Consider the following 26,873-nt stretch of genomic DNA (forward strand, 5'->3'; position numbering starts at 1 on the left):
AATAGCTTTTCTATATGTGAAAATAACCAGTTAGAAAATACAATAAGACAAATATACTATTTACAACTGTGGCAAAAACTACGAAATACCTAGAAAGAAACTTAGAAAGAGAAGCAGAAGAGCTCCATGAGTAAAATTCCAACACAGGACAGAATGGAAAAGCTAAACAAGTGAAGAGACAACACACTAGTCACAGTCAGAAGACAGAATGTCTTAAGACGTTAACCCCACCTGAACAGATTCATAGACACACTGAAATTCTCATTAAAATATCAAAGCTGGATCTTGAAACTTAAAAAAGGGTCCAAATAGGGAATGACAAAACAAATATGAATGAATTGCTGAGAAATTTTTGATAAAGAAGAATAACAAATAGCTACCTGTCCCACTAAATATGAAAAATATTAAATCTACTATTAATTAAAAAACTAGTATAGAAATAGATAAATCTAGATATATGTGGAAATACAATATGTGATGAAACTGATGTTACAAATAATTTGGGGAAGATGAGCTATGTAATGAGGTGCATTAGGACAACTATTTATGATTTGAAAGAATTTTAAGTGAATTCATAATCTCTCAACATATACAAAGATACCAAATATTAAAATGCAAATGTGAGCAATATATCTTTTAAAATATTAATACATATAAACTAGACAATATTCTATAACTTTTGGATGCTGGAGGGAACCTAAGTAAGAAAGGAAATTCAGAATTAATAATGAAAAATCTGACAAATTGGATTACACAAAAAGTTTAAATTTTTATATTATGAAAAACACTATTAAGAAAGCCACCTAGTGTCAGACAAGGAGAAAAAAATTGTAACACATGTAACAGACAAAAGGCTGGTATCCCTAAAGTATAAATAATTGCAAGAGATTGATAAGAAAAGACAAATAAGCCAGTGGAAAATGGGGAAAGGATAATAGCAGGCAAATCATCGAAGAACAAATACAAATTGCTTAAAAACATAAGGAGGCTACAATTGAAATAAAAATAAGAAAATAACTTTCACCCATGGGAATGAGAAGACTTAAAATGATAGCATCCAATGAGAGTGCTGGGCAACCTGACACTTTCACAATATAAATTAATATTATCTACAGGAAAGTAATTTGTCCACAAAATTGTAAAATGTGCATTTTTTTAATATTTTTATTGAAGTATAGTCAGTTTACAATGTTGTGTCAATTTCTGGTGTACAACATAATGCTTCAGTCATATAGGAACATACATATATTTGTTTTCATATTCTTTTTCACAATAAGGTACTACAAGATATTGAATATAGTGCTCTGTGCTATGCAGTATAAACTTGTTGTTTATCTATTTCATACATATTAGTCAGTATCTGCAAATCTCAAACTCCCAATTTAACCCTTCCCACGCCCTTCCCCACCCCTTGGTAACCATAAGTTTGTTTTCTATGTCTATGAGTCTGTTTCTGTTTTCTAAATAAATTCATTTGTCTTTTTTTTTTTTTTTTTTTGGAGATTCCATATATGAACGATCTCATATGGTATTTTTCCTTCTTCTTCTGGCTTACTTCACTTAGAATGACATTCTCCAGGGCCATCCATGTTGCTGCAAATGGCATTAGTTTATTCTTTTTATGGCTGAGTACTATTCTGCTGTATAAATATACCACATCTTCTTTATCCAGTCATCTGTTGATGGACATTTAGGCTGTTTTCATGTCTTGGCTATTGTAAATAGTGCTGCTATGAACATTGGGGCATGTGTCTTTTTGAAGTAGGGTTCCTTCTGGATACATGCCCACGAGCAGGATTCCTGGGTCATATGGGAAGTCTATTCCTAGTCTTTTGAGGAATCTCCATACTGTTTTCCACAGTGGTTGCACCAAACTATTCCCACCAGCAGTGTAGGAGGGTTCCCTTTTCCCCACAGCCTCTCCAGCATTTGTCATTTGTGGGCTTTTGAATGATGGCCATTCTGTGAAGTCCCTGCCTTTTAAATCCAGACTAATCTGTTTGATTAAACTGATAATAAAGATTGCCAGAGAAAACTCAAGATGTGTCTATGTGAAGAAAACATTTCAAGGCGTTTGGAGAGATGCTTTTCTCCAGAAGGGCTGGCTGCCTTTATCTAAGTGACCTGCAGCGAGAAAGATTTTCACAGATGGAGTTTTGTTGTCATTGTTGTCGTTTATTATTTCTAATTACTCTCCCTCAATCACATAAGACTTATAAAAAGATAAACATTTATTAAAAGCCTATGAAGCCTGAGCTATTTGACTTACGCTAACTCATGTATCCTTAAAACATATTATTCTGCAACTATTTTTATATCCATTTTAAAGATGAGGAAACTGAAATCTAGGATAATTTGACCAATATCGTACAGATAGTAAGTTAAATAGATGTTAAACACTAGATGTTACATCCAGGACCAAAACTCAGACCTATCTAACTCCAAAGTTTGTGTTTCTACACGGTAAGCCACCCCACCACGAAGTCTTGAATGTTGCTCTCAATCAGAACATTACTACGTGGATCTCCTAAGCATGCTTTTCCCATTTCACACTTCATAATAATCACATTTCACAAAGACCGTCTAACGTACAATAAGATTCATCCTTACTTAAACTGTAAATTGGAACCTTAATTACTTCTCTTTTAGGTAGACTTCATTTCTGTCTGCAGACAGTCTCTGCTCATTGGAGGAAGAGGCAGTAAGGAGTGACCGGATACTCTAGCTTAATTACGTCATTTGTCTCCAGGACCCTTCTTAGCATTTTAAAATGAGCTAAGAGTGCAAACCAATTAACAGACCAAACGAGATTACACTCCCAGACTATCCCAGACCACCATTCCTGGTAAATATGAATGTTAATAATTAGTGTTTTAATCAGAATAAACTTTAAGCCAAGGGAAGTATGGAGACAAACATACTAAGCGCAAGTCAACGTCATACAAGCAGCTGTCTTGGCAGAGAAGGTGTGAGTGTTCAAAAAAGCTCTATAAAGTCCTGCTACCCTTTGCTTAATCTTATACCATCCTTGTCAATACCATTGTTTCCAATTCTGAACACAAACATCACACATCAAAGTCTTCGAGCTGAGCCAGCCAACCTCAGCCTTTGCAAACAACCATCACAATCACTGCAGGTCTTTGCTAACAACCCTAATAAAGAGGAAACAAAAGTCAAACATCTGGGAGTGTTTTCGCCTAGAGACATCTTGAGTTTTCTCTGGCAGGACTTAGAGCTCCTTGTCCTATTTCAGGGGATAACTATATGACCTGAAGTTTAAAAAAAAAGTAAAAAAGAGTACCCTATGAGCAAAGCAAAATCAATCAATTAATAGAGTGATTATGAAGAGTACTGGTGCTTAAAGAATATAAAATGTGATCACTGAGAATTAAGGGAGAGAATATATTGCTACTAAACAAGAAGCCAAAGGATGCAGCAGTGGGAAAGCCACGTTAACCATCTTGTGTCTACAATTGACAGGGTTAAAAAAAATGTGTGGGACGGATAGGGCACTAGGAAGGAAAATCCATACAGTATAAAACTATGCAGCAATTAAAAGACTCACGAGGGAGCTCTTTATGACTGATACAGAAAGATCTCAAAATAACAATCTTCACAGAAAATTTAGGATACAAACAATGTGTAAAATATATAATCATTAACATTAAAAGAAATTAGAAAGGGAGAAAGACCATGAATGTACATATTTGGATTGTATTTACATGAGTATTTCTGAAAGGATAACATTGGATACCTGGGAAGAGAACTGTATGGGTAGGGGCAGCGGTGGGACAAATATTTTTCATTGTATATTTGCTTGTTCATTTTAATTAGCATGTACTTTGACCCAGTAACTCCCTAGAAATTTCCCTATGGATAAGACATATTCCAAAATACAAATTCAAAACAATATTCACTTAGTCTTGATCCTGTGATCCAACATTTTGAAACAGAAACTTCTTGAAGCTCAGATTCAACCATAATAATTAGTGTCTAACCCACGTATAGCCCTTAACATGGATCAGGCATAATCTAAATTTTTTACACATTTTAACAAATGTAATCATAACCAAACCTAAGAGGACGAGGCTATTTTTTTTATTGTGGCAAAATGTATATAACATGAAAAGGCAATATTCATTGTAACATTGTTATTAATAGGAAAAAACTTTCCTCAAGTTAAAAGTACATCAGTTGCTCATGTAAAATGTAGTGGATCAGCAATCCGGCAAGCGTGATGAGCAAGGGGAGAGTACGTATGAACGCTGAGTCAAACCGCCGCTCTGCCAGCCCAGGTGCATAGGTCTTTGTTTGCCAACCTTAAGTGAATCTGGAGAATCTATTTTGGTAGCAAAACCAGGCAGTCATTTGGGGTTTGGAAAGAAAGAAATCTAAGGGAAGTACTGCGCCAGCATGTCAAGAACTGGGAGGGTCTGACATTTTACCCTGCCTGCAAGCGAACAAGCTAGTCTGTCATAGATTCTGGGATGCTTGCAGAAGACACAAGACTCCAGAAATACAGCACTTAATTATTCACAGCATTACTCATAGCCAGAGTTTTAGCATTTTCTTATGCTGATCCCTGTGCTCCAGTTCCAACAGGGTGACAACACAGGGCAGATGACCTGTGCACACACCACGGGTTGCATTACAGGAGAGGAACTTAGAGCTTAGGGAACCCAAGTCTCTTATTATGGGCATTAAGGGTGCCTGCCCTTTGTTCTGTAGGGAAGCTCTGTGCCTATTTTCCAAGACCGTAATCACGTCTGAACTTTGCTCTGGAAGAGACGTTATCTGTCTTCCAAGACTATTCACCACGCTAAAATTCTTGAAAAGATGGCCCAGAACAAAGGTAATCAGTGTCTCTGGTCATAAGATGTGCAGAAATACAGGAGACTCAAGGATAATATCCACCCCTCTTTTCCACATCATCTTGGCTTCTAGCGAATTTTTCAGTGAGCGCACCACCAGGTCAGCCATTCTGATTAACATGATGGAGACTAAGACCTAATCTATTCAATTTTTCTCGTCCAGTAATAGTCTTAATTAAGAGTATTAATAAGACTCCAAGCCAACCTACAGAACTGACCACAACCATGCCCTGCTGGGTCCAGGACATAACCAGCCAAACAAATACCATAAACCATCAGGGACTACATTAGAAACACAGGTGGACTTCACCTTAAGCTCCTGTACTGACCTTTCTACTTGGCTGGAGACATTAATTCAGGTACAGGAAATACATATCAGCAGTTGCTCACTCTTCACCTCAGCCTTCCAAAAAAAGAAGTCTTAGGTAATTCTCTCATCCTTACAATGCTTTTCTGTGAGTTGAGACTGGTCTGTACGACTTTTCGCACTGAGTTGGTACCACTGATCACTTTGATGAAAGACAAAGACAAATTTCATACCACTTTTTCTAACTGAATTACCCCCCCCCCCATCGTGGGAATAGCTATCTGCAAAGTGAACGTAAATAGCAAGCCAGTTATTCTGAGAAGTAACCAAGGGTAACTGCAATTTGGAGGGACTGCTATAGTCATCTGAGGGCTATTGAATCAACTGGAGGTTTTTCTTTAAACCCTTGAAGATGTCTTATGACCACTTTAAGTCAAGTCATTGTATTTTCAGGAGGGAAGCAAGTTCATGCTTGGCTCCTACACAAGAAGTGCTTTCCCAAGGGTGCATTTGGCACCCCTAGAAAAAAAAAGTATTGTTTACATTTTGGGGGTCCCCAAAAGAAACTCACATCAAGCTAGGGCCCCAGATTGACAGCGCCTCCAATATGCCCTGCTAGCCAGTGGCTAAGCCTTAATATTCCCAGTTCAATTCAAATAATTAAATCTAGTTCTTGTCTTTGGAAGGACTGCCTAAGGGGAGTCAGTCCAGCCTGTCCACTTCATATAGGCCACCAACCAGGATGCCCCCCGTTTATGAACCCCTCACTGAATCACCTGTCAGTGTCTCCAGATATCTATCCCACCCCCACCGCCACAGCTGATCCTCAGTCATTCCACAGGATGGACAGATGTCACCTGGTTGGCATGTTAAGGGTTTGGACCTTATTTGTTCTATAGAAAGCAAAAGGAAGAAGAGCTTCAGAGCACAAATCTGGAGCTGGGGTGCCGAGGTGTGGCTCTTGGCCCTGCCACACTTCCGTTAATAGCAAGATGAACACTGATCAGATAAGGGGAAGAAAGGTCTATAAGTGTTGGGAAGCTGCAAGCTCACAGTAGCACATGCAGATTTCCAAAATTTGTAGTTAGTTAGCTCAAATTTTATTATTAGCAACAAACACTGTCAGTTGTGTTCCTTGACGCAACAGGCTCACTTTGTTCATTTTTCAGGAAATGTCTGCCAAATAATCAAATCTGAGCAACCATATTTTGCTCTGCCAGTTTCAAGTTAAAAATGTTGCATGGAGAAGCAGTAAGTTCAGCTCACAAATCAAACAACAGGAAGGACTTTCCCTCAAGGCCACCATCGGACAACAGTTTGTAGTGGAAGGGCTCTATGAATGCTTCCTATTTGTGACATAGAATATTTAAAAGATGTGAACGCAAAGGTTGAGATCTAGTCAAATTTATAATTTCTACTGCTCACCGAAGACATTCTCAAATGAAACTCACTTGGTAGTTAACAGGGTTCAGGTACCCCCAAATGCGGCACTTCGGCATATTGAATATTTTAAAGTGAAGGATTTTGAGAAACAACAGGTGCAAGAAAAACTCTGATATCCTCCTTCCCCCACAATAGGTCATAAGACCTTCATGTGAGCATCACCTTCCCTGTACTGGGAGCAAAGGGGAACCCTTACTTCCAATGGTGGAGGGGCGTCCAGAGGAATCCAAATGAACAAGTGGCTCATACCCTTTTGTCTTATCACATTTTTCTACAACTTTCCAGTCTTCATCAAATCTAGGATAAAAATGCTCAGGCTTAACTCCTTCTCCAGGTCTTCATTACCTTCACGTCACATAAAATTCATATTAAACAAATTTTTACACGTTCGTCCTGTTAATCTGTCATCTGTCAGTCCAATCTCCAGGGCCCCCGCAGGAGACCCTAAACTGAGTAGAGAAAGAGATGTTTTCTCCCAAACACACTGAAGGATAAAATAGCTACTTGTAAGTTTGGTGCCATTGACTTAACTTGTGCTCAGAACCAACATTTTTACCCACCATCACTCTGTGCTGTTAGTGCAAATGTCAACATAGTGGGAAGGATAAATAATTTCTTAGTATTTTTGTAAAAATAGATTTGATTTCATTGACCCTCTATACGTGTTTTGGGGATCCAGGGACCTGCAGAGCACACTTGAAAATGCTGGTTTCTATGAACATGATAATGCCCCAAACTAGGGCAAGTGCAGTAGAATGGAAAAGAGGAGCCGTATAGGAAGATATTGTTGAGTAGAATACATAGGAGTTGGTGATGAAATACACATGAGAAGTACAGAAGAAGGAAGGGCCACTTATGTGGAAGACGACCTAACTACCCGGTATTAACGTAAGGCACCAAGGAAAACAGCAGGACAGACCAACAATGGGACTACTGATATCAGATTTTAGAGACAGCTGCTAAAAATGAATTTTCCCTAAGGGAAAAGAGACTCAAGGGGCAATACTTTGTTTAGAGACAATAATTCTGAATGTAGTTGGGTTGATCAATCAAATGATCGTCGAAGCCAGCTTCCCGTGGACTTATGATGGACTGCTAGGTTGAGGGAATTGAAATGATTAGTCTAGAAATACCTAGAAGAGGTGTTTCACTTAATTCCGATCTAGCTACCAATAATGAAAGCGTCTAGTTGAACTGGCGGCTGGCCGTGCAACAAGAGGCGGTGCATTTAGTGCCAGCACAGGATCCTTGACACCGGATGGCAAACTTGGCCAAGACACTGTGTGTCTAAACAGCAGAGGGGACATCTTCACAAGGGTATTTGGTATCACTCGTTAGCCCTGGAGCAAACAGCCACAGTGTAAACACTGGACATCACAGTCCTTGGAATAAGCTTCAAGGATCACCAGTAACGCTGGCAGCAGAGCATTTGGTGGTATCCGTGACTGCTTATGGGGTCACCACGGGAGCCTGCTGGTTTGAGTTAGGGTAGGAAGTTTGGGAGTAGCCGCTAGTGTCGAGGAGGGGGAAATTTCCCCCTCTATCCATCTTGACTTCTAAATAAAATGGACACAAGAAAGACTAACAGGAGGGGAAAAAAACGTAAATTTTAATTCACGTGCACAGAGTTCTCACAGAAATGGGACCTAAGAAGTGGTCAGAGCAGGCAGATTTTATATCTTCAAGGCAAAAAAAAAAAAAAAAAAACCAATAAATTTGTGTCATGTTGATGGAACAAGAAATCTAGGCCCTGGGTGCTTAAGCTAACTAATTAGTAAAAAAAAAAAAAAAAATTAAACAGAGTTTGAGCTTGGAGTAGTAATTTAAAGGAATAACAAGGTTTGTTTTAAACAGGCTTCTCAGCCCAAGACAAGGCTGTCCTATACCCAGATTTAGGGGTTGCCTCTCTCACATGGGAAATTTATCTCCTGCTTTTAGGGAGACAGAGAGGAGGGTCAAAGTGCTTCTTTGACATTGGTTGTTTCTTAGGTAAACTTTATTTAAATTATCAATATGTCATTGAGGCATATTTGGGGGTGGCCTGCCTTGGGTCCCCAACACTAGCTAATGGAGAATATAAAAGACGGTCCAGTCTCCGGAGGAAATTCCCAATATTCTTTGAGAAGAATTTGCAAAAGGACTAGTGCTCCCACGGAGATGTGAGAGAAGCCAGGGAAGCATTGTTTTTAGGTATCATTTTCCCACTGGGTGATGAAAGCTAGCAAATGATTATTAGGTACAAACAAAATCCTAATACAGAAAATTAATTTTCTGATTATTCTTATCTTTCACAGACACTGGCTTGATCCAAAAGGCATTTTAACAATGGCTTATTTTTCCCCAAGGGTTTTTAAATTATGAGTCAAAAAGCAAAGAGATTTCCTTTTTAATAATAAAAAAATTGCTGTTTTTATTTTATCTTTGAAGACTCCATCTGTGTCTGATCATCAGTAATAACCAGACATCACTACACAGCCTGACATTTTTAGTATCTATTTTCCAATCTATATAATACTAATGTTTGGAGGATTTGAGTTGCTTCATCATGCTTTCTGATGGTTAATCTAGCCAAAGGATTTCTCTGTTTTACAAAAAAGTGTACAGGTATATCTTGTTTTATTATACTTTGCTTTATTGAGCTTCGCAATGTGTTTTTCACAAACTGAAGGTTTGTGGCAACTCTGCATCGAGCAATTCTATCAGCACCATTTTTCCAACAGCAGTGTTTTTTAAATAAGGTATGTACATTGCTTTTTCAGACATAATGCTATCGCACACTTAAAAGACTGTTGAATAGTGTAAACATAGCTTTTATATGCACTGGAAAACAACAAAAATAATTATGTGACTTGCTTTATTGAGATATGTGCTTTATTGTGGTCTGGAACCAAACCTGAAGCTCTGAGGTATGCAGTAGCCACTGGAAAACTCAGTAACCTGACCATGGCTTAAATACAGTATTTTACATCGTATGTAACTTTTAAATGAAGATTTGTTAAGTACCTGGTTTACTATAAAAGTTATAAAATCCAAGAAGGTAATTAAAGAACCATTAACACAAAATATATATTGAGTATTTACAAAAAGTTCACTTATGTTCCATTAACAAAAATAGACCATAGATAGAAATGGTCCACCACTCTCTCCATCCCAACTGATCTCCAACCATGCTGACCTTTCTGCCATTCCTCAAAGATGCCAAGCTGATCCTGCCTGAAAGATTTTACACGTGTTATTTCTTTTGCACAGCAAAATACTCCAAAACTGCATGACTTAAAAAAATAAGCATTTGTTATCCCACATTTTCTGTGGGTCAGAATTTCAAGAGGGGCTTAGCTGGGTGCTCTGGGTGCAAAGGCTCTCTTGAGGTTACCATAAGATGTTAGCCGGGGCTGTCATCATCTGAAGCTTGACTAGGGGCAGGAGGGTCCAAGGCTAAGACAGCTTCTTCATGTGGCTGGCCAGGTGGCACTGGCTGTTGGCAAGAGACCTTAGTTCGTCACCATGTAGCCCCCTCCATAGTGATACTTGAGCATCCCCATGATATGGCATCTGGTTTCCCTATGACCTCCCATCCCCTTGCCCCGCATTGTTTAATAGCACTTATCAATGCCTGAAACTAAATTATGTATGCCCTCATGTGTTTGTTTTTTATCATCTATCCCCCAAACTTCATGCTGGGAGTGAGTTTGTCTATCTTGTCCACAGTGCAGGCCAATTGCCAGGCACATGGGCTGGCACAGAGTAGACAACTCAGTCAAGACTTTTTAAATGAATGAACAGTTTTTAAAGCAGTGGTAATGACATTATACTCAGCTTTTCATGCTCTTTTACACTGTTTTGCAACTATACGCAGAGAAAAATATTAACAGTAACCTGAAGAGTGACAAATCACAAGACTAGACTCCATAATATTATTTTTAAGTGAATTATAGTGTTTGTTAGTGATTAAGGTTTTCATTATTCAATATGAATGATTTTTACCTGTTTAAGGAAATTTTCCAGGATTTATGAAATATTTTAATTAGTATATATATTATGAGAAAAGGTAAATGATTTTAAATATTCAAGTTGAATAAGAAGCAGTCAGCTATCAGGAGAAAGTATTTGGAAATAAATGTAGACAAATAGAAATGTTCATTTTGGAAGGGGCATAGTCTCATAAGTATGATTTATTTAATGCTTCTGGTTCACGGGGCTTTTTATTATCTCAGTATCTGATGTACATATGTATCATCTATCATTCTACTGAAGTAAGTAAAGAAAGAAGTGTGCTTCTTTTAAACAGATGAAGGACAGTTCTCTGTACTGACCCTGCTCTCCCACCCACAACTCTCCAGGGGGTAAAAGTGCATCTTGCCATTCTCTGCTAATCAGAATATAATTAAAGTTAAAACCTAATATTTATGTTTCATCTAAGATGCTCTAGTTTATATTCAGCGCACGCGCGCGCACACACACACACACACACAGACACACACATACACAGAAAGCGTAGAAATGGTCTGTCAAATACTCATTTCTGCAAAGTATTTGTACCTGTGCAATTAGATTATCATGGAGATAATCTTCTCAGACTAATAGCTCTCATTGCAAATGTCATTCTTCCAGCTTTAATCTATCTAAATTGAGCAGGAAAGCAGAAATGGGTAGGTCAGTCAGTAATTGACCCTCTAACTCTAAGATCAAAGTAGGCAAAAGATGTTCATTCTAAAGGGGATTGCTGAAGAATTTGGGGGACAGAGTAATAAAATTATTAAAATAGAAAGACTATTAGAAATTATCCAATTCACCTTCTCAGCCAAAGCAAGAGTCCTCCACAACACTCAGCCTCTGCACCAACTGTAATTGTGGTGGGTCTCCTCCTATCAAAGGACTTTTAGAAAATGCGAGTTAAAATGTGCCTTTTATGTTGAGCCAAAGTAACTCTGAGAATCTTCCACATCTGGAAATTAGTTCTATTCCATAAAATATAATAAAATGAGGCTAATTTTCTGCCACTTGATAATTTTTCTAATCAGTGATTCTCAAAGTTGGGTGCACATTGGAGTCATCCTGGGAGCATAACTTCTGATCCCATCTGCAGAAGTCTGATTCATATTATTTGGGGTGTGATCTGTGTGTCTGAAGTTTTAAAAACTCATGTGACTCTAACGCGCAGGCAGCCTTGAGAACCACTGTATTTGAAAAGAGCTATCTTGTGCCTGACAATTTTAATCTCTTCCCAAAAATAATCCTTCCCTTTTCCTTCTGTTATTCTTCACAAGGATATAATTTCCAGATTCTCTCTATTTCTCAGTCCCCTGAATATACTCTACTTAATGGAAATGGATTTTTAAATGCAGAAACTAGCAGCTCTCCAGGGGTCTGTCCAGTGTGGAATAAAGTTGCCATTGTGGTTCATTATTCTCTGCAGATTGAATTGTATTCGTGTTTAAATAACTATATGACACTGAGCCTACATCCAGCTAAAGCTCTGAATTCCTTTTTATGTGAACTGACATTAAACCATGAATCCCCAGTCCTAAACGTACAAAGTGGATTTTCTGAATTTCCTCATTTACTTTTATCCTAAATAACTTCCATCATGTTAGTTTCGTCTCTATATTCTATCTTATTACTATCTTATTACTATTATCTCTATATTTTATCTTATTACTTTTTAAATGTATCATTATTCAATTATTCAATACAACAGGCAAGAGCCAAGATTAGGGTTAAGATATTCACCTCAAGTGCAAAATTTAAGGGGCACGAAAACTCTCAGGAATCAAGACAAATAATTTCTTCAGCTTTGTTGAGGTATAATTGACAGACTTACAACGTAGTTAAAGTGGACAATGTGGTGATTTCTTATATGTAAACACTGTGAAGGTATTCCCACAACTGAGTTCCCACACAGCCATCACCTCACATATTTACCCTTATTTTTTTTTGGTGATAACAAAGGTTTTGCTCTCTTAGCAAATGTCAGTTCTACAATACAGTATTATCAACTGCAGCCACCGCATCATACATTAGGTCCTCAGATCTTACCCATCTTATAACTCAAAGTTTGTATCCTTTTGCCATTCTCTCCCCATTTACCTCTGCCTGCAATTCTGGCAACCACCACTCTACTCTGTTTCTATAAATTCAAGTTTTGGTTTTTTTTGTTTTGTTTTTTTTTTTGATTCCACATATAAGTGACACCATGCAGTATTTGTCTTCCTCTGTCTGACTTATTTCACTCAGTATAATGACCTTCAGATTCAGACATGTCACAAATGGCAGGATTTCATTCTTTGCCATGACTGAATAATATTCCTTTGTGTTTATGTAGCACATTTTCTTGATCCATCCATTCCTCACCCCATGGTTGGGTTGCTTCCTCGCCTTGGCTACTGTGAATAATGCTACAGTGAACATGAGAGTACAGATTTCTCTTTGAGATAACAAATAATATTTTAATGGAACATTTTAAAGAACCAAAATCCATAACAAAAGATCTACAATAAGCAAAATACCAAAATTTTAAAGACAGACAATTCTCATTTGTTTGTTTTTTCACTTGTTTGTTTTATGACCCTGCATTATTGTGCTGTGGGAACAGTCATTTCCAAGCAGCCTGTGATTCCCAGACCAGGGTGGCCACCAAGCCCCCATCCCCCATCACCCCATCTCTATCACAGTGGGTTTATGTGGGCTGATGACAGCATGGGAGCAGACTGGACAAAGCCGATTTTATATGTAGCCGTGTTTTTTGGTTGTAAAGTTTTTATTACCTTTTCCATTTGGTTCATAATATGAGGGGCTATTTTGATAAGTGTATATGGGGGGACACTTTTTTTCTCATCTCAGACTCCAGTAAGGAACCTCAGAGCACTGCAACAACTATTTTCCCCCATCCCCATATTTATATATATAATTTGATAAATATGACTTTTGTATTTTTGTCTAAGGCATCGATAAATATATTGATCAGGAGAAATTCAAGTAGAAACCTTAGTTCACTAGGGGAGGAAGATTGCTCCAGTTTGAAAATTGTTCAAATGACTAAAAAATTCACTTACATGTAGTTATTTTTTCCACGTATCTCCATCTTCATACTTCTGTACCCAAGAAGCGCTCACTATTTACTAAACTGAATTGTACTCAATATTTGGTAAACTAGAATAGTTTGTTTCACATACAGGCAAAATATCAGAAAGCTTACAGTGTTTTATTTTATTTTATTTATTGTTTTTATACTTTTCATCTACAAAGAAAAAAACCACTAACTCTTTTATTTGATTTATTTAGGACAATTCACTCTACTAATGGTTTCTTTCTCCAGATAGTAGAATAAAGGGGTGGAAATGATAGAACACCACATTTTTGTAAAGTACAAGAAGAATTTTCTAACAACTAGAAACGTTCAAATTTAAATGTGCGCTAATTATTTCCTCATCACTAAAAGTATGCAAGCAAAAGACATATGTCACTTGCTCTGAATGTCACGGCAAGGGTAAGATACAAGAGGAGTTTGGGTTCAGTCACTCTGGAGGGCCTTTCCAGCTCTGAACTCTGTGATAAACAGTCTTACTAGGGTCCAGGTGAGTAAAATTAGCCATTCTTTCGACTTTGTATTGTATGTAACCATGAGTCAAAAAGACATTTGCAAATAAAGAAAAAAGTAATTATTTTCATGATTTCAAACCTAAGGACTAAACAGGCATTCTGAATAGTCCCAGGGCCCTTCTAAACAATCCATCACACATCGTTTTGTCCACACCCTATGAAACTTACTCTCTTTTCTGCCTGCATTACACATTCTCTTGATTTAGTACTTATTTGTAAAGTAAAACATCATTGTTATTCTATTCATTCTAGAATTACTTCTTTCTTACCTCTGAGGGAAAATTAAGTCATTTCTATTGTCTCCAGACCCTTCTGAGAAAACTGAATTTAAAGGTACTAATAACATTTTGATAATATATCTTACAAAAATATGTTTACAGTGCCCAAGGGAAGAATAAACTTTTTATTCCATTAGAGATGAAATATATATATATCAGGCTTCCCTACATGAGTGGTCCTCAACCTGGCTATTCATGACAATCACCTCAAAAGTCTTTAAAATGGTGATGCCCATGCCTCACCTCAGGCCAATTAAGTCAGAATCTCCTAAAGAAAAAAAGAGTCTGGGGAAAAGTGTTTGCTCAAGCTTCCCAGGTGTTTTTAATGTACGCCAGCAGTCGAGACCCACTGTTCTGTTTGTGTGTTACACTGCCTCGCTCTTTCTCGTGCGCAGGTGGAACTTAAAAACAAAAGCAGTCAGAGGTTCTCTGCATGTGACTTACTCCATGCCAGCAACTGAGACGCAGGTGCACTCAGAGCACTTTAAGTGGCCAAAGAGGACAGAGTGGCAGTCACTGACTCCCAAGAGGAGTTTTTCTCCCTCAATGTGGAAAAATTAAAGGTAAAGAAATATTACTTCTCTTAAACTAGGTTGAAAATAAAATACCCTGATTCACAATTGAAGGTTCTTTATGTTTCGTTTTGTCTTTACTATAAAACACAGTTGAGAAACCAGTAAACCATAATTTGGGGCACTCCTAGTGAGTCACGATGCCCTGCCTAATTGCTGGTAGCTTACATCAGCTAGTAATAGTTAGTAATAAAAACTAGTAACAATAATGCTGTTTATATCTCAAATGACTTTAATAACTCAGTTATGGGTCAATCATTTGGATCATTTATTTAAAAATAAGCATTTGATCAAATATATAGACGAATCTATCTAATGGGCCCATAATACAGGATTGATTCAATAGACTATGGATGAAAGATAAAGGTATATTAAAATAGACCAATACTGTTGAGTGAAAAAAAATCAGGTTTAAAAGTAGTATAGGGGGGAAGGCGTAGCTCAAGTGGTAGAGCACACGCTTAGCATGCACGAGGTCCTGGGTTCAATCCCCAGTACCCCCTCCAAAAAATAAATACATAAATAAGTAGACCTAATTAACTCCCCCTCAAAAAAATTTTTTTTAATTTTTAATAAAAAGTAGTACAAATACTATAAACCCATTTTAATAAAATTATACATCTATAGAGACAAAATATATTATTGTATATATCTTAGTCTTCCATATGCTGGGGAGGGGGAATCAACAATTGGCAAGCCATGCAGGAGATGGCTGGACCCTGCTTCCCACCCTGAGGATGCTGCAGCTAGGAGACTGTGGGACATCTTACAAAGGCCAGTAGAGGGTAAGGTTTCTTATCACATCAGCCCCCGAGACCTCTGCCTGAAAGATTTGGTGGAAAGAAAAGTGATGAAAGTCCCTTTTCTCTCTCTCTCTAAACTTAAACTAGCAGCAAAGTATATTTGTGGAGCTACTTCCTCGGACTTAGTGACTCCTGGGGATCCTTTTCCTCCCAGAGGTGGTCTCTGTTTGTCTTTGTCTCTGTCTATCATATCATTTGACATAAGGAAGAAAACCATTCATCTGATTACATTTTCCTTTCTTGTTCTGTGTCTTAAGAGCTTGGCTTTGTGTCCAGTGAGAATATTCTCTCTGATCTCTGCCTTTCAGAAGGTCCATTTACCAAGGTGCATCTGGTGGTCAGCTAATAGCCTGGTGATTTGAGACACGAAGTCTTTTTGTCTGGCTGTGCCAGCTCTCAGGGGAATTTGCCACAAAAGGTGCCAGTCCATAAGAGGCCTTTGTCATCTCAAACTTCCTTGCCTTCAGTACACTTTTCTTACTGCCTAGAGCAATGAAGGGCTTTTACTTTCTTAGACTAACCCTGGGAATGAACTTTCCGAATCTTTTGAGAGCTGCATACCCTCACGGGAGATGCCTCTCATGTCTTTGGTTATACCATTTTTAAAAAGGATTAATGGTATGATTCACTATTTGAGATTAACAGAAGATGCTACCCATCAATGTCCAGATGATAGATCCTTTAAATCAGTTATATTTAAAGGGTAAAATCTGAAGGAGGAGATCAAGATTGCAGAAAAGGAAGATGCTGAGCTCACATCCCCCAACCAATGTATCAAAAATACACCTATATGTGGAGCAATTATCACTGAAAACAAACCAGAGACTGACAGAAAGACTCTTCTACAACCCAAGCTGTAAGGAAAGGTCCACACGGAGTCAGGTAAAAAGGGTGGATAAAAATTCAGGTTAGGACCCACACCCCTAAGAGGAGAAACAGAAGAGTAGGGGGATATCAAGGGTTCAGAGACCCTCCTTGGGGAGTGAGGGGTTTGAACCACATATTATGCACCCGAGCCCCAGAGTCTGACACCAGGAAGACGAGTCCCCTTAGCTAGCTTGAAAACCAGTGGGACTTACAGGAGGGCTGTACGAAACTGAGACTCCACTCATGAAGATCATGTATACAGTTGCTCACTCCTAGGAACCAGGTGGAAGAAGCAGATTAAAACTGCGCAGGGCTCTGGCCAGTTTCCCATGACCACCCCGACCCACACTGAGTGCCCACACTGGCCCCTCTAACTTGGGTACAGCTCCCTATTAGGACAAAGGCTGCCATTGCAAAGGAGAGTGAACAGTTTGGCTGGACAGAGCTAGCTTGGACCCAAAGCACAGAGCTTCTGATCCAGCACCTTGGGACCTGCTCCACCCCTCCAACAGGTCACTGTTAACCACTGAGAATAGAAGCTCTGGCTTTAGCCTCTCTTTTTCCACCGCATCTCCCACCAAGGTGACAGTTGCCAGCACACTGTGGGGGAAGATGAGCCCTGTACTCACTTTAAATCCAGCTGTCTCACCAGAGCCACTAGGCACATGCAAATTGTACAGGGATGATCTTACACAAGAACATCCCTTCCAAACCAGGATATGTAACTGTTGCACCTCATTTCATAGAGACAAAGTTAAACAAAATGCAAAGACAGAAGTAACTGTTTCCATGAAAGAACAAGAAACAAACCCTGGAAAAAACAACTAATAAAACAAAGATAATTTACATGATTTCAAAGCGTAACATAGGAATGCTAAGTAAATGTGTGAAAAGAATAGAAGAACACAGAGAATTTTAACAAGGAACTAAAAAATATAAAAAAATAACCAGTCAGAGCTGAAGTATACAATGACTGAAGTGAAAAACACACTAGAAGGAATCGACAGCACACTAGGAGAAACAGAAGACTGCATAAGTGATCATGAAAATAGAATAATAGAAATAACCCAAACAGAGCAGAAAAAAAAACCCCACAAATTTTAAAAACAAAGACAGTTAAAAAGACCTCTGAGACAACATCAAGTGTACTAACAGTCACATTACAGGGGTCTCTGAAGGAGAAGAGAAAGAGAAAGGGGCGTAAAGTGCACCTGATGAAATTATGGCTGAAAACTTCTCAAACTTGAGGAAGGAAACAGATGTCCAGGTAGAGGAAGCACACAGAGTCCCAAACAAGATTAATTAGAACAGACCCACACCAACACTTATCATAATTAAAGTGGCAAAAGTTAAAAATAAAGAGAGAATTCTAAAATCAGGCAAGAGAAAAAAAGAGGAGTCACATACAAGGGAACTCCCATAAGGTTATCATCAGACTTTTCTGCAGAAACCTGGCTGGCCAGAGGGGAGTGGCAGGATACATTTAAAGTGCTGAACGGGAAACACTTACAACCTAGGATGCTCTACCCAGCCAGGTTACCGTTCAGAATTAAAGGAGAAATTTTTCAAAAAGAAAAAAAGAAAGAACAAAAGGGAGAGAGAAATAAAGAAAGACTTCTCAGCCAAGCAAAAACTAAAACAGTTCATCAATACTAAACAGATGCTAAATGAAGTGCTAAAGGATATTCTCTAAGTAGAACAGAAAAGGCTACAACAAGAAGTAAGAATGTATAGTAAAGGAAAAACCCCACTAGTAAAAGCAAATAAATAGTAAAGGCTGTGAATCAGCCACCTAAATAAGCCAGTACAAACATTAAAGGACAAAATTGTAAAATCAACTACAAGTATAATAAACAGAGATAAACACAAAGATGTAAAATATGAGATGAGAAATGCAAAATGTGAGAGAAGTGAGTAAAAAATGTAGCTCTATTAAAATGTGTTTGAACTTAAATGACTATCAGTTTAGAACAAGTACGTATAGCTGTAGGTCAACACCCCATAAACCCCATGGCAACCACAAATCAAACACCTACAATAGGTATACAAAAACCAGAGAGAAGGGTCTATGGCCATACCACCCTGCATGGACCTGATCTCGTCAGAGAGAAGGAACATGAGCATACCACTAAAGAAAATCATCAAGCCACAAGGGAAGAAACTAAAAGTACAGAAAAGAACTACAAAAACAAACAGAAGAACAAGTACAAAATGGCAATTAGTACATACTTATCAATAATCACTTTAAATGTCAATGGGATAAATGCTTCAATCAAAAGGAGTAGGGTGACTAGCTGGATGAAAAAACAAAACCCATCTGTATCCTGCAAAAGACTCACTTCAGGGCTAAAGACATATAGACCGAAAGTGGGGGAATAGAAAAAACATTTCATGCAAATGGAAATGACAAGAAAGCCCAGGAAGCAATATTCATATCAGACAAATCAGATTTTAAAACAAAGTCTATAATAAAAGACAAAGAAAAGCATTATATAATGATAAAAGGATCAATACAAGAAGAGGATATAACATTCATTAACACATATGCATCTACTATAGGAGCATCTAAATATATAAAGCACATGTTAACAGACATACAGGGAGAAATTGACAATAATACAATAATAGTAGGGGACTTTAACTTACCGCTTACATCAATGGACAGATCATCCACAAGGACAACTGATAAGGAAACAGTGGTCTTAAATGACAGATTAGAACAAATGGCCTTAAAAGATGTCTACAGAACACTTCATCCAAAAACAGTAACATACACATTCTTTGTAAATGCATATGAAATGTTCACTAGGAGAAATCACGTGCTAGGCCTCAAAACAAGTTTCAAATTTAAGAGGATAGAATTTATATCAAGCATTTTTTTCACAATCACAAAACTAGAAATCAATTACAGGAAGAAAAATAGAGGAAACACAAACATGTGGAGACTAACAACATGCTACTAGAAAAACCAATGGGTCAATGAGAAATCAAAGAGTAAGTCAGAAAATATCTCAAAACAAATGAAAATAAAAGTAAAACTTTACAAAATCAATGGAACACAGCAAAAAGAGTTCTAAGAGGGAAGTGTGTAGCAATGCAGGTCTATCTCAAGAAAGAAGAAAAATTTCAAGAAAACAACTTAACCTACCATCTAGAGAAGTTACAAAAAGAAGAACAAAGTCCAAAGTTAGCAGAAGGAAGGGTATAATAAAGGAAATAAATAAAATAAGATAAAAAAAGAAAAAATTAATGAAATCAAGAACTGGCTTTTTGAAAAGATAAACAAAATTGATAATAAAAAAAAAAAAACTTTAGATAGGCTCATTAAGAAAAAAGACAGTATCCAAATAAACAAAATAAGGAATGAGACAGGAGAATTTACAACCAATATCACAGAGATTCAAAAAAATAAGAGAATACTACAAAGAGTTATATGCCAACAAATTGGACAACCAAGAAAGAAAGAAAGAAATGTCTAGAAACACACAATCTTCCATGAGTAAATTAGGAATAAATAGATAATCTGAACAGACCAATCACTAGTAGTGAAATTGAATCAGTAATCAAAACACTCCCAGCAAACAAAAGTCTAGGACAGATGGCCTCACAGTGGCATTCTACCAAGTATTAAGAAGAACTAATACCTATCATTTTCAAATTAGTCCAAAAAATGTAAGAGGATGTGACACTCCCAAACTGGTTCTATGAGGCCACCATTGTCCTGATTCCAAAACCAGACAGACACTACAAAAAAAGAAAATTACAGGCTAATATCTCTGATGAACATAAATGTAAAACTCCTCAACAAAATATTAGCAAACCAAATTCAACAATATTTAAAAAGAATCATACACCGTGATCAGGTGGGATTTATTCCAGGGACACAAAGATGGTTTGATATTCACAGATCAAATCAATGTGACACACACATTAACAAAAGGAAGGATAAGATCCCATGTTCATCTCAATAAAGGCAGGAAAAGCTTTTTAACAAAATTCAATATCCATTCATGATGAAAACTCTCATCAAAGTTAGTAATGAGGGACTATATCTCAACATAATAAAGGTCATTTATGACAAATCTCAGCCAACATCATACTCAATGGTGAAAAGCTGAAAGCTTTTTCTCTAAAATCAAAAACAAGGATGCCCACTCTAGCCACTTTTATTCAACATAGTTTTGGAAGTCCTAGCCACAGCAATCAGAGAAGAAAAAGAAACCAAAGGCATTCAAATTGGAAGTGAAGAAGCAAAACTGTCACTATTTCCAGATGACATGATACTTTATAGAGAAGACCCTAAAGTCTCCATACAAAAACTATTAGAACTAATAAATGATTTCAGCAAGCACTAGGATTACTAGAACACAAGATTAATATACAAAAATCTGTTGCATTTCTATGCACCAATAATCAAATATTAAGATGAGAAAGTATGGGGGGAGAGTATAACTCAGTGGTAGAGTGCATGTTTGTCATGCATGAGGTCCTGGGTTCAATCCCCAGTACCTCCATTAAAACAAACAAACAAACAAACAAACAAACCTAATTACCTCCCCCAAACAAACAAAAATAAGATGAAAAAGTTTAAAAACAATTCCACTAAAACCATGTCAAAAAAAAAAAAAAAAAACTAAACTAAAAGTAAACTTAACCAAGGAGGTGAAAGACTGCATACTATACTATGAAAACTATAAAAACATCGAAGAAGGAAACTGAAGATGCTACAAAGAAATGGGAAAATATCCCATGCTTTTAGATTGGAATAATTAATATTTTTTAAAAGGCCATACTACCCAAAGCAATCTACAGATGTAATGCAATCCTTCCCTACCAAAATACTCATATTTTTCACAGAACTAGAACAAATAATCCTAAAATATATATATGGAACTACAAAAGACTCCAAATAGCCAGAGTAATCTTGAGAAAATAGAAACAAGCTGGAGGGGTCACATTCCCTGACTGTAGACTGTATTACAAAGCTCCAGTCATCAAAATAATGTGACACTGGCACAAAACACAGATGCACAGATCAGTGGAACAGAATAAAGAACCCAGAAATAAACCCGCCCTCTTATGGTCAATTAATCTACAACAAAGCAGACAAAAATATGCAGTGGGCAAGACAGTCTCTTCAGTAAGTAGTGCTGTGAAATCAGGACAGCTACACGTAAAAGAATGAGTTAGAACCCTCCTCACGTCATATACAAAAATAAACTCAAAATGGGTTAAAGACCTAAATGGAAGACCAGAAACCATAAAACTAGAAGAAAACATAGGAAGAACATTTTTTGACATGAATAGTAGCAATATTTTTTGGCTCTGTCTCCTCAGGCAAAGTAAATAAAAGCAAAAATCAGCAAATGGGACCTATTTAAGTTTAAAACTTTTTGCACGGCACAAGAAGCCATTGACAAAAAAACAAAAAGAAAACCTACTGAATGGGAAAAATTGCTGCAAATAATAAGACCAATAAGGGACTTATTTCCAAAATATATAAACAGCTTATACAACTCAACATCAGAAAAATCAAACAATTTGATTAAAAAATGGGTAGAAGACCTGAGTAGACATTCTTCTGAAGACTTACAGATGGCCAAGAGGCACATCTTTGCGATGCTCAGTATCACTAATCATCAGAGAAGTGCAAATTAAAACCCCAATGACATATCATCTTACACTTGTCACAAAGGCTACCACCAAAAAGACCACAAATAACAAATACTGGTGAGGATGTGGAGAATAAGGAACCCCAGTATACTGTTGGTGGGAATGTGAATTGGTGCAGCCACTATGTAAAAGAGTATGGAGTGTCCTCAAAAAATTAAAATAGAACTACCATACAATCCACCACTTCCACTCCTGGGTATATATCTGAAAAAAACAAAAACACTAATTAGAAAAGATACATGCACCACAATGTTCATAGCAACCTGTTGTTTTGTTTTGTTTTTTTTTTACAATAACCAAGAATATGGAGGCAACATGTATTCATCAACAGATGAATGGATGAAGAAGATGTGAGATAGATAGATCAGTATATATATATCATATACCAGATATATATATATATACACACACCAGAATATTCTTCAGCTATAAAAAAAGAATGAAATTCTGCCACTTGCAACAATGTAGATGGACCTAGAGAGTATTATGCTTAGTGAAATAAGTCTGAGAAAGAAAGACAAATACTGTATGTCATCATTTACATGTGGAATCAGAAATATAATACAAACAAGTGTATATAATGAATCAAAAACAGACTCATAGCTATAGAAAACAAACTAGTGGATACTAGTGTAAAAAGGAAAGAGGACACAAGATATGGGTCAGAGATTAAGAGATACAAGCTACAATGCATAAAATAGATAATAAGAATATTTTGTACAGAACAGGGAAATATAGCGATTTTTTCTAATAGCTTTAAATGGAGTTTAATTTATAAAATATTGAATCACTAAGCTGTAGACCTGAAACTAGTATAATGTTATAAATCAACTATACTACAGTAAAAAAATTATAATAATAAAATTTGAATAAATAAATAAAACTAGCCAAATCTCATTTACCGCTGAAGCCTTCCAACCAATCCACTAGTCTCTCTAGTCTCTGAATTCTTATCCTTTTGTCTATACAACACATTTAGATCAATCTGATTCCAAGTTACATTGTTATTTCACTTTGTATATCTGTAAGACTGCCCTTTCCAATGAGAATGTAAGCAAACTGAGGACATGACTCTATAAGAGCCCAAGACAGCTTTACACACACAACCGTTCGGTTCCTACTTTTCACATTTATGAGGGTACGTCTCCTTCACAAGGAGCTTGCTCAATTCCACTTAAATCATGAGAGGTCCAAGGTTCTGATGATCTTCTAACACCCACAGCTAAATCAGTAATTCCTGTCAAAGATCTGTCACAGAAGAGTCCACCATAGCATGTTTGAAAACACTTCCAATTTGTATAATCCATTGTTGTTTACAGTAACTATGTCTTTATCTGATCATATGCCCATTGCTTGATTAAGCAAGAAATGCTTTTTACCTATGTTATCTGTATAGCAGTCAAAATATTTTTCAGAGGATGAATTTAGAGCAAATCTTCCCAAAGTTTGGTTTGGAGAACATGAAACTATTAAGATACTCTGTCAAAATTTTATGGTGAAATAAGAATGAAAATGCTGTGTATTTTACCCAACTCTTGGAAATTCACACTCTGCATTAATGTACTAAGGCTCCTGTGAATTCTTGCAGTGAGCAGACTTGCTTAATTTGGTTTAACCCAGCACTTCTCAGTGAATCATTTGTTGTATAACATTCAGTAACACGCTACAGAGCACTCTTAGGGAAATGCTGATTCTGAGATTCAGAATTTCATTTCCTCTTTCTTAAAGGACGTGCAAAAAGAAAACTGAATTATCACATACAGATTGTTCGGGTTAATTACAAGGAATCTTAACATCATAAGACTTTGTTGTGTCCAAACTTCTCCTTAAAAGGTTTGTCATTCAGAAGATTGTCTTTCAGTGTCTGGGGAACCAGAAAAACAATTCACATTATTTCAAGCTTCTTAGAAGCGAGGAGGATCATTTTGTTTACCAGTTAGCCTCCCCAGTGAACAGGACGGCTGTCAACTTTCTGGTCGCTAATATGGTTTTCCCAAAGGTTCATTTCTTATTTTTTTTTTTTTTATTCTGGCTGAATTGTTGAATCTCAATGGTAATGCTTCAAAATATTCTATCTGGGAATGAATCTATTAACACCAAAGGAAGCTTTGGATTATGCACAGTGAGACTGCCTGACAAAAAAGAATGATGGAAAAGAGCATCTATCCTGATAGAGAACAAAGCCTCCTGGCTCTGCTTAAAATATTAAAATCTGGTTTGCAGCAGCTTCTGTCCCTCTGTGAAAACAGAGAAAGATGGTGAACGCTCAGAGCTGGAAGAGGGTTCTGGGTGCCATAGTAACGGCGCCCTCAGTGATGACATTATGTACCACCTGGCGCTCTCCGGACTAAATTGCAATATTATGTCTCGGTATTCACCAAGGTGGGACAAAGCCCAGGCATAAAACAGAATAACCACATTAAAGCAACAATTCACCTACAGGTTAGAGTAGGACGCATCAATCTTTTTTATACTCCTAATAATGTGCTTTGTGCTACCAGGTGTTGGCACCACAGCAAGATTTACGAGTACACAGCAAGACTCAAAGCGCTCTCAAAGTAAAACAGGGAGCCATCAATTTGTGAGTAACGAACCTGCGTATGACACCCGACTGAAATCTGGTTATTTCAGTAAGAAATTCTTGCCAAACTTTTAGTCTGTTTAATCAATAGATGTGCAAAGGGTAAGGTTCAGTGATCACTTCAGGGAAACACGGAAGAGAGCTGAGTAAGATCTTGGACCACAGGACCTTCACCGCATTAAAATGCACTGCTTCTGTGATGCAGTCACAATGGTTCATGGCATTAAAACTAAACAACCTACTTGAGAAAATTCCCAGTTTTCCACCTAAACAGGGAAAACACAGTTCCGCTCTAGCTTTACCCTCACACCATTACCATGCTCAAAATGCTTAGGACACCAGATGTGTGGGGTCTTTTCCCCCAGCAAGCAATTCTCTGCAACACCAGCTGGGTGTCCTACAATTTAACTCAATTCTGACACTATCCACCTGGAGACAGTGTCAAATCCAACAGGTTAAAGGCTCAGTTCAACCAGACTGCCTCCGATTTCCCCACCCACCCCCAACCCCATTCCACGTGCCAATTACAAGCCCAGGCTACCGCCAGGGCTTCTGACTGGCTAAAAATTAAAAGTTTCCATGACTGCCACACCTTGGATTCCATTGATTTGCTAGAGCAGTTCACAGAACTCAAGAAAACAGTTATTTACTTTTACCAGTTTATTTAAGAATGTAATAAAGGGATACAATTAAACAGATGCATAGGGCAAAGTCTGGGAGGGTCTCAGGCACAGGAGCTTCTGTCCCTGTGGAGTTGGGCTGCCTCACCCTCCTGGTGCACAGGTATGTCCACCAACCTGGAATCACTCCATGGCCCATGGTATTAGGTTTCTTACAAAGGTTTCATCACATTGGCATGACGGATCATTAACTCCATAGTCAGCCCTTCTCCCTTCTGAAGAAGATGTGGGGTGGGACTGAAAGTTCCAAACTTCTAATCATGGCTTGTCTTTCAGATGGGCAGCCCCCACCCAGCGCCCACCCAGAGTTGCCTCACTGGAACAAAACGTACTACTATCACCCAGAAAATTACAAAGGGTTTCAGAGCTCTATGTCAAGCATCAGGGCCAATGACCAAATGAAGGATGCTCTTCGTGCTCTTGTCACTTGGGAAATTACAAGAGTTTTAGGAGCTCTGTGCCAGAAACCAGGGGCAGAGACCAATACACATATTTTCTATTATCTCGTGTTACCAAATAAAGGTAATGATAATTTCCCATCTTCCCATGAAAAAGAAATTCTTTATGGCTTTGTAAACTTATTGAAATGAAGCTTGTGTCTAACTGTGGGCCCTAATTCATTCCTAGACAGGTCAATATCCATTCAACAAGCATCTATTCATGGAGAATTTGTTCCATGTGGAGCATCACAAGTGCTGTGAAAGATATGTTATCATTACTATTCACCAAATATTTCTGCCTAGAGAGCTTTCCAGATACATGACGACTACGCTCCCTGAGCCTTTCTGAAGTTGACAAGCAACTTGCTTTGGCCAATGGCGTGTGAGTAGAAGGGAAGTCTATTATTCTCCATTACCCTGGGTCCTTGAGTAACTCCACTGAGCAGAGCTCCCAGCTGACCAGTGTTGGACATGAAATCCAAGAGAGACAAACTTCTGTGTTATGTGACTAAGATTTGTATTGTTTGTTACCATAGAATAATCAAGACTTTATCAGGTAAGAAAAAGATAATCACTTTTTAGAGCACTTACTATGTACACAGCACATTATATATTATCACATTTAGTCCTCACCACAATCTCATAATGAAGGTATCTCTCTCATCATTTAACAGAGAAGAAAATTGTGTATCAGAGGGACTAAATAACTTGCCCAAGACCAAACAGCTGGAATATGGCAGAGCCACAAATCGGGTTCTT

At 37.6% G+C, this 26,873-nt stretch overlaps 1 long non-coding RNA gene and 1 other non-coding gene across 2 annotated transcripts in view; one reads left to right on the top strand and one right to left on the bottom strand.

Annotated features, from left to right (window-relative positions):
- LOC116661377 overlaps positions 1-26,873 on the bottom strand; it is an 87,530-nt gene that overhangs the window by 17,448 nt on the left and 43,209 nt on the right. The window lies entirely within an intron of this gene.
- On the top strand, positions 21,182-21,254 carry TRNAD-GUC. The gene has a single exon. It is a non-coding gene; the product is annotated as a tRNA-Asp (tRNA).

The sequence above is a fragment of the Camelus ferus genome, chromosome 34 (genome assembly GCF_009834535.1).
Source record: "Camelus ferus isolate YT-003-E chromosome 34, BCGSAC_Cfer_1.0, whole genome shotgun sequence".
NCBI classification, from domain to species: domain Eukaryota; kingdom Metazoa; phylum Chordata; class Mammalia; order Artiodactyla; family Camelidae; genus Camelus; species Camelus ferus.